Below are 12,877 nucleotides of genomic sequence, written 5' to 3' on the forward strand. Positions count from 1 at the left end.
AATGCTGATTCAAGTAGCGATCAGAGTTTAGAGCACCACACCCCTGGAACTGCAATATGCGTTTTGTCTGTCTGTCTGTCTGTCTGTCTGTCTGTCTGTCTGTCTGTCTGTCTGTCTGTCTGTCTGTCTGTCTGTCTGTCTGTGTGCGTACATGTTATAAGTGTCCATCCCTTTGTTGATATGAGATGATTCAAGTTAATTAACGGATATAATTATGTCTGTCTGTGTGCATGTGCATGCGTGCCTGTGTCTCTCTTCTCTGAGGCAGTGGGTCACAGCTGACACTGTAAACTCATTGACCACCCATACATCACATTCCGGCCCCCCTACCGTGAGTTATGAATGAGGTCCTGAGTGGTCCCCCCCCCCCTGAATATACATCCCACTAGCAGGCAGGCCCCAGTGATTAATCATACTTTGGTTCCTCTCCCCAGCTGGATCTTTTTCCCCTCTCTGTTGACATGGCTTCCACTGGCACCACTTCCCACCTAGACTCCCAACTGAGCCCCTAGACAGCCTACTAATGTCAGCCGGGCCAGACAGGAATGCTCCTCTGTTTTTCCTTGACCTCTTTTTTCCCCTTCTTCGACAAGTCATTAACAGTGAGGCGACGCCCTCCTCGTGTGTGAGAATGTTTTTTTCGTTGTGTCGTGGCATGGTCCGGGGTTGAGCAAGAATTGGGATTTGAGGGGTTGGAGAACTCCGAGTCTGGAGGGATGATCGATGATGAAGATCAGAAGTGATGTGTGGCTGTTGTTGATGATTTGTGGAGACAACATCTATATTTAATGCTCTTCTCACCTCTGTAACGCTTTATCTGTAAATGAAAATGTCTTCTCAGTCAACTTTCCTGGTAAATTAAAATGTCTTCTCAGTCAACTTTCCTGGTAAATTAAAATGTCTTCTCAGTCAACTTTCCTGGTAAATTAAAATGTCTTCTCAGTCAACTTTCCTGGTAAATTAAAATGTCTTCTCAGTCAACTTTCCTGGTAAATTAAAATGTCTTCTCAGTCAACTTTCCTGGTAAATTAAAATATCTTCTCAGTCAACTTTCCTGGTAAATTAAAATGTCTTCTTAGTCAACATTCCTGGTAAATTAAAATGTCTTCTCAGTCAACTTTCCTGGTAAATTAAAATTTCTTCTCTGTCAACTTTCCTGGTAATTTAAAATGTCTTCTCAGTCAACTTTCCTGGTAAATTAAAATGTCTTCTCAGTCAACTTTCCTGGTAAATTAAAATTTCTTCTCGGTCAACTTTCCTGGTAAATTAAAATGTCTTCTCAGTCAACTTTCGTGGTAAATTAAAATTTCTTCTCGGTCAACTTTCCTGGTAATTTAAAATGTCTTCTCAGTCAACTTTCCTGGTAAGTTAAAATATCTTCTCAGTCAACTTTCCTGGTAAATTAAAATGTCTTCTCGGTCAACTTTCCTGGTAAATTAAAATGTCTTCTCAGTCAACTTTCCTGGTAAATTAAAATGTCTTCTCAGTCAACTTTCCTGGTAATTTAAAATGTCTTCTCAGTCAACTTTCCTGGTAAATTAAAATGTCTTCTCAGTCAACATTCCTGGTAAATTAAAATGTCTTCTCGGTCAACTTTCCTGGTAAATTAAAATGTCTTCTCAGTCAACTTTCCTGGTAAATTAAAATTTCTTCTCAGTCAACTTTCCTGGTAAATTAAAATGACTTCTCAGTGAACATTCCTGATAAATTAAAATGTCTTCTCGGTCAACTTTCCTGGTAAATTAAAATGTCTTCTCAGTGAACTTTCCTGGTAAATTAAAATGTCTTCTCAGTGAACTTTCCTGGTAAATTAAGGGTTAAATAAATCAAAGGGCGCGATAAAGAGCATGTGTTTTTAGAGGTGTTTTTAAGTGTTTTGAGACTGTTTTTAAGTGGTTTGAGACTGTTTTTAAGTGGTTTGAGACTGTTTTTAAGTGTTTTGAGACTGTTTTTAAGTGGTTTGAGACTGTTTTTAAGTGGTTTGAGACTGTTTTTAAGTGTTTGGGTGCTGAGTTGATCTTATCATTTAATCTAAATCAAATATTGTTTGAGAGGGCAGGGACATAATTCAAACCTTCGAGGTGTAGAGAGAGAGAGAGAGGTAGAGAGAGAGAGAGAGAGAGAGGTAGAGAGAGGGAGGTAGAGAGAGAGAGGTAGAGAGAGAGAGGTAGAGAGAGGGAGGTAGAGAGAGAGAGAGGTAGAGAGAGAGGTAGAGAGAGGTAGAGAGAGGTAGAGAGAGAGGTAGAGAGAGAGAGAGGTAGAGAGAGAGAGAGGTAGAGAGAGAGGGAGGTAGAGAGAGAGAGAGGGGTAGAGAGAGGTAGAGAGAGAGGTAGAGAGAGAGGTAGAGAGAGAGAGGTAGCGAGAGAGAGGTACAGAGAGAGAGGTAGAGAGAGGTAGAGAGAGGTAGAGGTAAAGAGAGCGAGAGAGAGAGAGAGAGAGAGAGAGAGAGAGAGAGAGAGAGAGAGAGAGAGAGAGAGAGAGAGAGAGAGAGACATACTTTTCCCTACTATATTTTACTTAAACCTCCAAAGCTCAATCAAATTCATTTTCACTCTTTAACCATAGAACAGTGTTACTGTATATGGGACAATATTTTTTACACCGTCCATTTGGCCATCATTATACATGAAATAATGAGATGAAAAAGATTGGAATCTATGGAAAGTGACTTTTAGAAGCGTAGCATTGAAAGCAGTGGGGTGCGAGCAGGCCCCTCAGCAGTTCTCTGTTGGCTGAGTAGCGGTAGTTGTCATGCTTGCAGCTTGTGGCTAAGCTGGCTCCACAGCCTAGTGGAATGTCTGGGTACAGTGGCAAAACCATTTATTTACAGACACTTCCAGAGTTGAGGTCTAACACCCATAGCCAAAGTGCTAACCCTCTTAGTGTGTGTGTGTGTGTGTGTGTGTGTGTGTGTGTGTGTGTGTGTGTGTGTGTGTGTGTGTGTGTGTGTGTGTGTGTGTGTGTGTGTGTGTGTGTGTGTGTGTGTGTGTGCGTGTGTGTGTGTGTGTGGTGTGTGTGTGTGTGTGTGTGTGTGTGTGCGTGCGTGTGAGAACAGGGAAGCATAGAGTCAATCTCTTTGATCACCCTTTACACACAAAAACATCTTGTCTGATATTCTGAGACATTTCTACATTTTAAATTAACCTACAAAAAGACTTCACTTCAGTCTGTAGAGTTCCTGTTATAATCTGTTTAAATAGAGAAATCTCCCTTCTTCACTGTGAGGTCATATCTAACAGCCTTGTAGAGTTCCTGTTATAATCTGTTTAAATAGAGAGAAATCTCCCTTCTTCACTGTGAAGTCATATCTAACAGCCTTGTAGAGTTCCTATTATAATCTGTTTTAAATAAAGAAATCTCCCTTCTTCACTGTGAGGTCATATCTAACAGCCTTGTAGAGTTCCAATTATAGTCTGTTTTAAATAGAGAAATGTCCCTTCTTCACTGTGAGGTCATATCTAACAGCCTTGTAGAGTTCCTATTATAGTCTGTTTTAAATAGAGAAATCTCCCTTCTTCACTGTGAGGTCATATCTAACAGCCTTGTAGAGTTCCTATTATAGTCTGTTTTAAATAGAGATATCTCCCTTCTTCACTGTGAGGTCATATCTAACAGCCTTGTAGAGTTCCTATTATAGTCTGTTTTAAATAGAGAAATGTCCCTTCTTCACTGTGAGGTCATATCTAACAGCCTTGTAGAGTTCCAATTATAGTCTGTTTTAAATAGAGAAATGTCCCTTCTTCACTGTGAGGTCATACAGTATCTAACAGCCATTGCGCTGTGTGTCGTGTCTCCAGGATGGGCTGGTGGTTCTGCTGGATGTGTGGCCAGCTCTCCATCCTCCTGGAGCACCACATCCACCACCTCACCGCCAGCCTGCAGACCAAGTCTACACCGCAAATGGCCCCCTATTCCCTATATTCTACACTACTTCTGAGCTAGTGCCCCTCAGACTGACTTACAAGACACCCTATTGCCTATTTTGTACACTACTTCTGACCAGGGCCCATCACACAGACTTACAAGGTGAGGAAAAAAATGTAAATGTTTTTTTTTTCCGTGTGGGAAAATTACCAATCAAGTATTGAGTTTTCCAAGTAGCCCATTTGATCATAAAGACACAGACGTACAAAGTAGAGTAGATTGACAGTCTGAGTTGAGGAGATCGATAGCTGGCTATCTGTTCCCCTGCTTCCTCAGTATGAGTTGAGGAGGCCGATAGCTGGCTATCTGTTCCCCTGCTTCCTCAGTCTGAGTTGAGGAGGCCGATAGCTGGCTATCTGTTCCCCTGATTCCTCAGTCTGAGCTGAGGAAGCCAATAGCTGGCTATCTGGTCCCCTGCTTCCTCAGTCTGATTTTAGGAGGCCGATAGCTGGCTATCTATTCCCCTGCTTTCTCAGTCTGATTTTAGGAGGCTGACAGCTGGCTATCTGTTCCCCTGCTTCCTCAGTCTGATTTTAGGAGGCTGACAGCTGGCTATCTATTCCCCTGCTTCCTCAGTCTGAGTTGAGGAGGCCGTTAGCTGGCTATCTATTCCCCTGCTTCCTCAGTCTGATTTTAGGAGGCCGATAGCTGGCTATCTATTCCCCTGCTTCCTCAGTCTGATTTTAGGAGGCCGATAGCTGGCTATCTATTCCCCTGCTTCCTCAGTCTGATTTTAGGAGGCTGACAGCTGGCTATCTGTTCCCTGCTTCCTCAGTCTGATTTTAGGAGGCTGACAGCTGGCTATCTATTCCCCTGCTTCCTCAGTCTGATTTTAGGAGGCTGACAGCTGGCTATCTGTTCCCTGCTTCCTCAGTCTGATTTTAGGAGGCTGACAGCTGGCTATCTATTCCCCTGCTTCCTCAGTCTGAGCTGAGGAGGCCGTTAGCTGGCTATCTGGTCCCCTGCTTTCTTAGTCTGATTTTAGGAGGCTGACAGCTGGCTATCTGTTCCCCTGCTTCCTCAGTCTGATTTTAGGAGGCCGATAGCTGGCTATCTGTTCCCCTGCTTCCACAGTCTGAGTTGAGGAGGCTGTTAGCTGGCTATCTGTTCCCCTGCTTCCTCAGTCTTCCTCCAGTCCTTCTCACTCTGTCTGTCATAAAATGTGTCAGGAAAAACTCACTTGGCCTACAATGAACCATCAGGCCTCCATTTCCCCATGTGAATTCTGAGTAGGAATGTTGTGAGTCTCTGCCTCGTGGTGGTGTTGTTACTGAGCGGTGGTGGTATAGCGGTGAGCGTAGCTGCCATCCAAGCAGTCAACCTGGGTTTGATTCCCGGCCACAGAAGGTTCATTTACATCAGGTGTTCCCAAACTGGGGTAATGCCATTGGGGGTACGCCAAATAAAAATGTGATTCATATTCAAAAATATATACAGTTGAAGTCGGAAGTTTACATACACTTAGGTTGGAGTCACTCCACAAATGTCTTGTTGACAAACTATAGTTTGGCAAGTCGGATAGGACATCTGCTTTGTGCATGACACAAGTCACTGTATCACAATTCCAGTGGGTCAGAAGTTTACATACACTAAGTTGACTCTGCCTTCAAACAGCTTGGAAAATTCCAGAAAATGATGTCATGGCTTTAGAAGCTTCTGATAGGCTAATTGACATAATTTGAGTCAATTGGAGGTGTACCTGTGGATGTATTTCAAGGCCTACCTTCAAACTCAGTGCCTCTTTAATTGACATCATGGGAAATCTAAAGAAATCAGCCAAGACCTCAGAAAAATAATTGTAGACCTCCACAAGTCTGGTTCATCCTTGGGAGCAATTTCCAAACGCCTGAAGGTACCACATTCATCTGTACAAACAATAGTGCGCAAGTATAAACACCATGGGACCACGCAGCCGTCATACTGCTCAGGAAAGAGACGCGTTCGGTCTCCTAGAGATGAACGTACTTTGGTGCGAAAAGTGCAAATCAATCCCAGAGCAACAGCAAAGGACCTTGTGAAGATGCTGGAGGAAACAGGTACAAACGTATCTATATCCACAGTAAAACGAGTCCTAAATCGACATACCCTGAAAGGCCGCTCAGCAAGGAAGAAGCCACTGCACCAAAACCACCATAAAAAAGACAGACTACGGTTTGCAACTGCACATTGGGACAAAGATCGTACTTTTTGGAGAAATGTCCTCTGGTCTGATGAAACAAAAATAGAACTGTTTGGCCATAATGACCATCGTTATGTTTGGAGGAAAAAGGGGGAAGCTTGCAACCCGAAGAACACCATCCCAACCGTGAAGCACGTGGGTGGCAGCATCATGTTGTGGGGGTGCTCTGCTGCAGGAGGAACTAGTGCACTTCACAAAATAGATAGCATCATGAGGTAGGGAAATGATGTGGAAATATTGAAGCAACATTTCAAGACATCAGTCATGAAGTTAAAGCTTGGTCGCAAATGGGTCTTCCAAATGGACAATGACCCCAAGCATACTTCCAATGTTTTGGAAAAACGGCTTAAGGACAAAAAAGTAAATGTATTGGAGTGGCCATCACAAAGCCCTGACCTCAATCCTATAGAACATTTGTGGGCAGAACTGAAAAAGCGTGTGCGAGCAAGGAGGCCTACAAACCTGACTCAGTTACACCAGCTCTGTCAGGAGGAATGGGCCAAAATTCACCCAACTTATTGTGGGAAGCTTGTGGAAGGCTACCCGAAACGTTTGACCCAAGTTAAACAATTTAAAGGCAATGCTACCAAATACTAATTGAGTGTATGTAAACTTCTGAACCACTGGTAATGTGATGAAAGAAATACAAGCTGAAATAAATCATTCTCTCTACTATTATTCTGACATTTCACATTCTTAAAATAAAGTGGTGATCCTAACTGACCGAAAACAGGGAATTGTTACCGGGATTAATTGTCAGGAATTGTGAAAAAATGTATTTGGCTCAGGTGTATGTAAACTTCCGACTTCAACTGTATATTGTTTTTTATAGACATTTTTTTCTTCACATTTTCAAATAGTCCATTTATATTTTCCAAAGGGGCTATACTTTTGGGTGAGTATTTTTTTCCCGCCTGAGTGGCCTCGTTTCACTGCCAGAAATAAAATTAAACCATCTAGCGTGCTGAGAAATAACAACACAATGTAAAATACAGGGAGCCTATTAAAATAATTAACATCCAATCAAATTGACCGTTAATCTCTTGCGGGAATTCCACTCATGGTCTGTATGTAGCAAAACGTGGCTACTGCTCATGTTGGCGCAAAAGCCATGACAGGGAGACATAGTGGAGTGTTAACGCTCGTGCGTGTAAGCAGTTGCTCCCGACGCCACTTGGGTACTCTGCAGCATCCACCGAGAGGCTCTTGCTGCCAAGGGAATGCCTGACAGCTTGAAAGACCTTTTAGACACTACAGTGAAAATGGTTAACTTTGTTAAAGCTTGTGTATTTTTTTCACTGTGCAATGATACTGGCAGCAACCATGTGACACTTTTACAACATACAGAAGTGCACTGGTTATCAAGGGGCAAAGTATTGACACATTTTTTTAAATTGAGAGACGAGCTTAAAGTTTTCTTTACTGACCATAATTTTCACTTGTCTGGCCGCTTGCATGATGAGGAGTTCCTCACACGACTGGCCTATCTGGATTATGTTTTTTCTCGCCTGAATGATCTGAATCTAAGATTACAGGGACTCACCGCAAACTATATTCAATGTGCGGGACAAAATTGAGGCTATGATTAATAAGTTGGAGCTCTTCTCTGTCAGCATTAACAAGGACAACACACAGGTCTTTCCATCATTGTAATTTTTTGTGTGCAAATGAACTCAAGCTTATGGACAATGTCAAATGTGATATAGCGAAGCACCTGAGTGAGTTGGGTGCGCATTTACGCAGGTACTTCCCCGAAACGGAACACACAAACAACTGGATTCGTTATCCCTTTCATGCCCTGCCTCCAGTCCACTTACCGATATCTGAACAAGAGAGCCTCATCAAAATTGCCACAAGCGGTTCTGTGAAAATATAATTTAATCAGAAGCCACTGACAGATTTCTGGATTGGGCTGCGCTCAGAGTATTCTATCTTGACAAATCGTGCTGTTAAGACACTGATGCCTTTTGCAACCACGTACCTATGTGAGAGTGGATTCTCGGCCCTCACTAGCATAAAAACGAAATACAGGCACAGACTGTGTGTGGAAAATGATTTAAGACTGAGACTTTCCAATACAACCCAACATTGCAGAGTTATGTGCATCCTTTCAAGCACACCGTCCTGTGGTGAGTTATTCACAATTTTCGATGAACAAATAAGATTTTATATGTAAGATGGTTAAATAAAGAGGAAAATAATTGATTATTATTATATTATTATTTGTGCCCTGGTCCTATAAGAGCTCTTTGTCACTTCCCACGAGTCGGGTTGTGACAAAAACTCACACTCATTCTTATGTTTAATAAATGTATCGTATAGTGTGTGTGTGGCAGGCTTACAATGATGGTAAAAAACAACATTTGAGAGCGTGCTGACCCTGGTGCTAGAGGGGGTACACAGCTGGAATGCGCTGACCCTGGTGCTAGAGGGGGTACACAGCTGGAGTGCGCTGACCCTGGTGCTAGAGGGGGTACACAGCTGGAGTGCGCTGACCCTGGTGCTAGAGGGGGTACACAGCTGGAGTGCGCTGACCCTGGTGCTAGAGGGGGTACACAGCTGGAGTGCGCTGACCCTGGTGCTAGAGGGGGTACACAGCTGGAGTGCGCTGACCCTGGTGCTAGAGGGGGTACACAGCTGGAGGTTGAATGTTTGAGGACTATAAAAAGTTTGGGAAACATTGATTTACATGATATCCCTGATGTGAGATTACTGCAAGTTAAATATGAACAACTGTTTAACACTTTATAGAATGTTGTGCTTAAACCTGTGTAGTAACAATGTAACAACACTTTTAAAAACATTGCCTTAACCTTTTATTAAAAACACTAAGATTAAATCAGATCAAGCATTAACCGGCGATAGCCGACACCACATAGCTGATGTTTTGGCAGGTGGAACAGTCAAATCGGTGAGCAGCTGCTCTTGTGATCATTGTCATAAAGCCACACCCATCCCACTAGTGTTACAAGTTGTGAACGAGAAAGTGTAGGCTATATAGAAATTCGGAAGCTCAAATTGAAATGTATTAAACAAATGAATGAGGATTTGTATCAGCCTAACCGAGGTTTAGATTACATCCCACATTCCGGTGTTTCGAACTTGTAAACACGGCTGCATGAGATTGATCTTAATGCGACTCTGTGCAGCCAATGGCAATTTCCGCTTTAGGTATAATGCCAGGATACACTTGTGGATTTGACAGCTCTAATGCACTTCCACCTCCAGCACCGCCTCAACAACCGCTGTGCTGATGTCGGCTAAAGCAGATCGGATTGAATCAAGCCTGAAGTTCTGTGCTAACAGCGCCCCCAGCTGGTTGTGCACTTAAACTGCATGATCCCGTGTTCTCTAATTCTGAGACATGTTGGTTCGACATCTTTTTTTGACATGAATGTTCCACAACGTTGTGCCTTGCTGGACGCAGCTGTGGCCTCAGCTCACAGCGGATGGGTAGCAGCAATATTCTTAACAGCAATCAAGTTGTTTCAGATTAGTGGTCAGAGACGGAAGACAACAAGGCAGAAGAATATTTAACTTTACTGTTCTTCTGCTCAACCCTTACAGTTATTTCACATTGAATACAGATTCAAATGTTTATCATCTATAATAATAAATATATAATTTTGTTGACACTTGTATCCAAAGCGACTTACAGTCATGAGTGCACACATTTTACATATGGGTGGTCCCGGGAATCAAACAAACTACCCACATTTTGCAAGCACCATGTCCTACCAACTGAGCTATAGGCAGGACCACAGTTTTATGTTTTGTTCCTCCATCTCCGTGTGGAGTGTTTTGTTCCTCCATCTCAGTGTGGAGTGTTTTGTTCCTCCATCTCAGTGTGGAGTGTTTTGTTCCTCCATCTCAGTGGAGTGTTTTGTTCCTCCATATCAGTGTGGAGTGTTTTGTTCCTCCATCTCAGTGTGGAGTGTTTTGTTCCTCCATCTCAGTGTGGAGTGTTTTGTTCCTCCATCTCAGTGTGGAGTGTTTTGTTCCTCCATCTCAGTGTGGAGTGTTTTGTTCCTCCATATCAGTGTGGAGTGTTTTGTTCCTCCATCTCAGTGGAGTGTTTTGTTCCTCCATCTCAGTGTGGAGTGTTTTGTTCCTCCATCTCAGTGGAGTGTTTTGTTCCTCCATCTCAGTGGAGTGTTTTGTTCCTCCATATCAGTGGAGTGTTTTGTTCCTCCATCTCAGTGGAGTGTTTTGTTCCTCCATCTCAGTGTGGAGTGTTTTGTTCCTCCATCTCAGTGTGGAGTGTTTTGTTCCTCCATCTCAGTGGAGTGTTTTGTTCCTCCATATCAGTGGAGTGTTTTGTTCCTCCATCTCAGTGTGGAGTGTTTTGTTCCTCCATCTCAATGTGGAGTGTTTTGTTCCTCCATATCAGTGTGGAGTGTTTTGTTCCTCCATCTCAGTGTGGAGTGTTTTGTTCCTCCATCTCAGTGGAGTGTTTTGTTCCTCCATCTCCGTGTGGAGTGTTTTGTTCCTCCATCTCCGTTGGAGTGTTTTGTTCCTCCATCTCAGTGTGGAGTGTTTTGTTCCTCCATGTCAGTGTGGAGTGTTTTGTTCCTCCATATCAGTGTGGAGTGTTTTGTTCCTCCATCTCAGTGTGGAGTGTTTTGTTCCTCCATCTCAATGTGGAGTGTTTTGTTCCTCCATCTCAGTGTGGAGTGTTTTGTTCCTCCATGTCCGTGTGGAGTGTTTTGTTCCTCCATCTCCGTGTGGAGTGTTTTGTTCCTCCAGCTCAATGTGGAGTGTTTTGTTCCTCCATCTCAGTGTGGAGTGTTTTGTTCCTCCATCTCAGTGTGGAGTGTTTTGTTCCTCCATCTCAGTGTGGAGTGTTTTGTTCCTCCATCTCAGTGTGGAGTGTTTTGTTCCTCCATCTTAGTGGAGTGTTTTGTTCCTCCATCTCAGTGTGGAGTGCTTTGTTCCTCCATCTCAGTGGAGTGTTTTGTTCCTCCATCTCAATGTGGAGTGTTTTGTTCCTCCATCTCAATGTGGAGTGTTTTGTTCCTCCATCTCAATGTGGAGTGTTTTGTTCCTCCATCTCAGTGGAGTGTTTTGTTCCTCCATCTCAATGTGGAGTGTTTTGTTCCTCCATCTCAATGTGGAGTGTTTTGTTCCTCCATCTCAATGTGGAGTGGACTCAATACATAAGCAGGTATCACCATGAAAGTCCAATATCCAAGCGAGAGCGAGAGAGTTTTTCTTGAAATACTTGACAGAAACCTACAATTCCCCTGTTGAATTCCTTTTTCTCCACTTGCGTTGGTGGTATAGTGGTGAGCATAGCTGCCTTCCAAGCAGTTGACCCGGGTTCGATTCCCGGCCAACGCAGATGCTTTTCATTTTCACTGATCGGTGATGGAGATTTTACATATGAAAATTCAAAATCCAGCGACGTGGTTTGCATTCAAACAGCACTATTATGCTAAAACCTGTAGGAGTTGAGTGGGAATTGAAACTCTGCAAAATACATCACCGTGAAGAGAATGACATTCATATCCATCATTATGCATTTCTGTGTAGTACAGATCAGGGAGCCATGATGTAATTATGTTACCGGATATAAATCCACTTCCCCTACCGTAGTTAAATAAACAAAGCCATGGTGTCATGTCATAGCTGACACCCCATTCTTTCTGCAGTCATAGTTGAATCTTAATTAGGAGCAGATATTTAACAGAGTTTTTGGAAAGTGTGGTCACATAAAAAACGAAGGGAGATTTTACTGTAATTCTGTTACCAAACGTTGCATCTGCACGGTTGTTCCAGTACATGTGTTTTTGTGAAGTAGTACTGGTGCATAGAGTTGTATAGTTTGTCAAACTTTGAAATCAATGTTTCTTTATTTGACATACATTTAAAGTAAAAATTCTGAGTCAAACCATAATTACCATAGTTTGGAAAACCCCGCTCTAGACTAATATACAATATACATAACAACTCATCTCTCCCCCTCCCCCTCCCCCTCTCCCTCTCCCCCTCCCTCCCTCTCCCCCTCCCTCTCCCTCTCCCCCTCCCTCTCCCTCCCTCTCCCTCTCCCTCTCTCATATGCACACATCACACAAGAATGCACACGTCACACACACACACACACACACACACACACACACACACACACACACACACACACACACACACACACACACACACACACACACACACACACACACACACACACACACACACACACACACACAAATAAACATTAACTTGTGTACACGAACCCAACACACAGGATTGTCATGGCACACTGCAGTGATTTGGAAAACAATTCTTAAGCCTCCGTTTGCATATTATTTATGTACTATAATCAATCAATCAATCCAATTGTATTTATATAGCCCTTCTTACATCAGCTGATATATCAAAGTGCTGTACAGAAACCCAGCCTAAAACCCCAAACAGCAAGCAATGCAGGTGTAGAAGCCTTTAGACTGTGATGGCCAAGAAGCAAACTCAGGTTAACTGCTCACTGCTTGAAAGGGAGCTATGCTCACCACTATACCACCATCACATTGCAGAACGAGAAGGGATTCAGCAGTGAAGGTATGTGTCAAGTTTTTCCAGTGGGGGAGGGATGCTTAGCCAGGGGCCAGACTCACATCCACAGGGGACTACCTTTCTGCCTTGTCCCTCACAGACCCAACAGGACTGGATTGGTAAAAGCAATGTGGTCTCCATATAGACTTTTTGAAAATCAAGATAGGTACATTTCCACATTTCATACATTTATCCTGTACTTTCAGACCTGTGAAATCCTCAGCA

At 43.1% G+C, this 12,877-nt stretch overlaps 1 non-coding gene across 1 annotated transcript; it reads left to right on the forward strand.

Annotated features, from left to right (window-relative positions):
* Positions 1-11,371: 11,371 nt before the first annotated feature.
* On the forward strand, positions 11,372-11,443 carry trnag-ucc. Its single transcript has one exon. It is a non-coding gene; the product is annotated as a tRNA-Gly (tRNA).
* The last annotated feature ends 1,434 nt before the right edge of the window (positions 11,444-12,877 follow it).

The sequence above is a fragment of the Salvelinus namaycush genome, chromosome 1 (assembly GCF_016432855.1).
Source record: "Salvelinus namaycush isolate Seneca chromosome 1, SaNama_1.0, whole genome shotgun sequence".
In the NCBI taxonomy this organism is placed as follows: Eukaryota; Metazoa; Chordata; class Actinopteri; order Salmoniformes; family Salmonidae; genus Salvelinus; species Salvelinus namaycush.